Source organism: Colobus angolensis, unplaced genomic scaffold, assembly GCF_000951035.1.
Source record: "Colobus angolensis palliatus isolate OR3802 unplaced genomic scaffold, Cang.pa_1.0 Scaffold299, whole genome shotgun sequence".
In the NCBI taxonomy this organism is placed as follows: Eukaryota; Metazoa; Chordata; class Mammalia; order Primates; family Cercopithecidae; genus Colobus; species Colobus angolensis.
The window spans coordinates 687936-691026 of record NW_012116254.1 but is presented as its reverse complement, the minus strand read 5'-3'; the positions used below and the strand labels follow the sequence as shown (position 1 = coordinate 691026).

The 3091-nt window shown below is 35.9% G+C and overlaps 1 pseudogene; it reads right to left on the bottom strand.

The window, feature by feature from the left end:
* Window positions 1-1895: 1895 nt before the first annotated feature.
* On the bottom strand, window positions 1896-2415 carry LOC105517017 (annotated as a pseudogene).
* Between the last annotated feature and the right edge of the window lie 676 nt (window positions 2416-3091).

The window sequence follows — 3091 nt, the reverse complement described above, 5'->3', positions numbered from 1 at the left end:
TGATGGCAGAAGCAAATAAATTGCTTTTCACTTTGGAATATAGGATTTTAAGCCTGTCATAACTTTAATGTGAGAGAAAAGGACGCAAGAGAAAAGAAAATGAAACATTTGTATTTGCCATATCAGGCTCAAAACCATTCTGCTTTAATCTAAAATAAAAAACGCATTGGAATTTATGAGGAAGTAGGAGACCAAAAAAGAGTACGAGAATCAAACTCATTTGACCAACACTGCAGTTTTGATGACTAATGATTTCAGGACCCTGTTATAAATTTTTGAAATGGATCAAAATTATTTTATAACACATTTGCTTACATATGTCTGCTAAACATGGGTAGAGTTAAACCTGAAATATTGAGTTCGTTAAGTCATTTTTTCCAGCTAAATTATAGCAGTGAATTGCTGTGTGTTCCTCTAGGCATATCTTCCAGAAACTAGAACGTTAACCCTTCCAATTTATCTAGGTACTAGAGCACAAATGTAACCTTTTTTAAAAAAGATTTAAACACTCAAAAACAAACCAAATAGTATACCATAAAGAAATTAATTTCTGTTCCTAGAGGTACGACATAGGCTCAGAACTTCTGAATATACAATATTGTGAAAGTAATGAGAAATTTTTTTTTTTTGAGATGGAGTCTCTCTCTGTCACCCAGGCTGGAGTGCAGTGGCACGATCTTGGCTCACTGCAAGCTCCGCCTCCCAGGTTCATGCCATTCTCCTGCCTCAGCCTCCTGAGTAACTGGGACTACAGGTGCCCGCCACCACGCCCGACTAATTTTTTGCATTTTTAGTAGAGACAGGGTTTCACCATGCTAGCCAGGATGGTCTCGATTTCCTGACCTCGTGATCCAGTGGCCTCAGCCTCCCAACGTGCTAGGATTACAGGCGTGAGTTAATGAAGACACTTTTCCAAACTATTTAATTCTTAGGTTTATACTTAAACATTTATTTTAGAAATTTTTAACACTTTCAGAAACTAACTTTCTCACAATTAGGCTATTGTAAGTTCCTCCGTCCCAATGAAAACAAAATCAAAGCCCACAATGACTCTAAATCTTACAAATAAACTATTATCTTGAACTAAACTGTCTAGAATAAGTAGTGTTCTTATTCCCTTTCCACTGTACTCCATTGCTTAGTGCAAAATGGAGAATGTGCTATCTAAAATGAAATATGCCGTTTGAACAGGTCAATCTTTAGACCTACAACACACTCATAGCCTGTGAACAACAACAAGAATGTCAATACAGCCATGTGGCAAACACAAAATTCTGGCCATTAATAGGTTAGATTAATGACCAATGCTCTTAAACTCTTTAGTGTCATGTTATAAAGCATAGTGACAACAAATATTTGGCAAGATGTTTTAAAGTCTAAAACAAAAAGTTATTTTTTATACATGGTTCTTTCTATCTTATAATTCAGTTACTCATACATTTGTTAGATTATTCAGTGTTTGTTAGATTATTCAGAAGAAACAATCCAGTTTAGTCTTAACCTAGTCAGTTTTTCCTCTTATACATTTTTACATAAAAAATTACTAAAAATCACAATTCTGAGGAATTTCTTTTTAATAAAACAAACACTGTATGCTTAAACTAGAACCTTTTGAAGCATTAGGAAAGGAAATTAGAACCTTTCTTATTCTATTTAATATGATGTTACCAATATAAGAACTCTTTTCCTCAGCTTTTCTTTATACTAACAATCATAATTTGAAAAATGTATCTCAACCCCACAGTGAACAAACATCCATGCTTATTCCACATAGGTACTGCCAGCAGTGCCTGTGGTATCCTTTCAACTCTGACAAACTCCTCAGGGTTGTCAAATGTCCCATAGAAAACCAGTAAATCATGTAGCCTCCTCAGTTTGGATCAGAGCCAAGGTTTTTATTTTTTTCCCTCAACTTCAAATAAAGCTGCTTCCTGTTGTAGTTCTTCTACAGTATATGTGAAAGTGACTGGGGCTACCATGGAAAGAGTAGTCACTGAAGAAGATAGCCGAGGATTGAGACTGTCTAGAGATGATGAATCTGAAATGTGGCTGCTTTTTGTTCCTGGGGTACTGTGGGTGGAGCATCTCACAACTTTTTGGAGCCTGAGAATTTTTAATTTCTTTAAAACAAACTTTTTTGACATGATCGCCTGAACTATGGTCAGTAACAGGCTGTTTTGCCCATACATTTATGTAAATTTCCATACATGTACTGGTTTTGGGGCTTTTGAAGGGGTGGTTAAAACTGTTTCCATGCAAATAATTTCTGAATTGTTTTCTTTGGTAGTTGATACAATCATTTTTCATTGCTTCTGAGAAAGTTTAACTCCATGAGATCATTTGCCTAAATTTGCTTTAGTATAGCTCCACATTTTGTCTACTTTCTTCTGTTTTTATGATGGTTCTGAGAGTCATAACACAACAGGAAGCTATGCAAAAGTTGGTAGTCCTAGAGATTTACGGTCTCCTGATTTCACAATGGGATTTCATACAGATAAGATTGCGGGGAAAGTTAAACCTTATGCTAATAGTACATCTCTTACATGTTCTAGGGAACGTTTTAAACCATGGGAAAAGTCACCAATATTTAAAATATCTGCTACACAGCCCATTTCCAGTAACAGGATTGATATTATCAAAACTCTTGTAGGTGGTTTGCAGGCTCTTTCAGTCCTGAGATAATTACTTCAGTATGCTGGTTCGTCCTCTTCTCGCCTGCAAATGATGATGATTATTTCTCCCCTTGCTTTTGTTAACACTGATACTATGTGGATGACATGAAAGAAAATCACAATTAAATAAAACATGTACACATAAATGATATTGCTAGAAAGGTCCTGCCACTGGTCATATCCGTGCCACCACTGTGCACAAGTCTGGAGGTGTTTCTTCTCACTGATCATTCCTCTTATCTAAATTTCCATTTTACCTGCATTTGTCTCCATTACTACTTCTCCCTAACTAACTTTGGGTAAATTTGACTAGAGGTATAACCAGAGATTCCATAATTTCATTTTTAAATAATTTCCTGGTATCCCGACCAATCACAGCTCTACAGAGGGTAATTACTGAATACCGGAATTGCTACGTG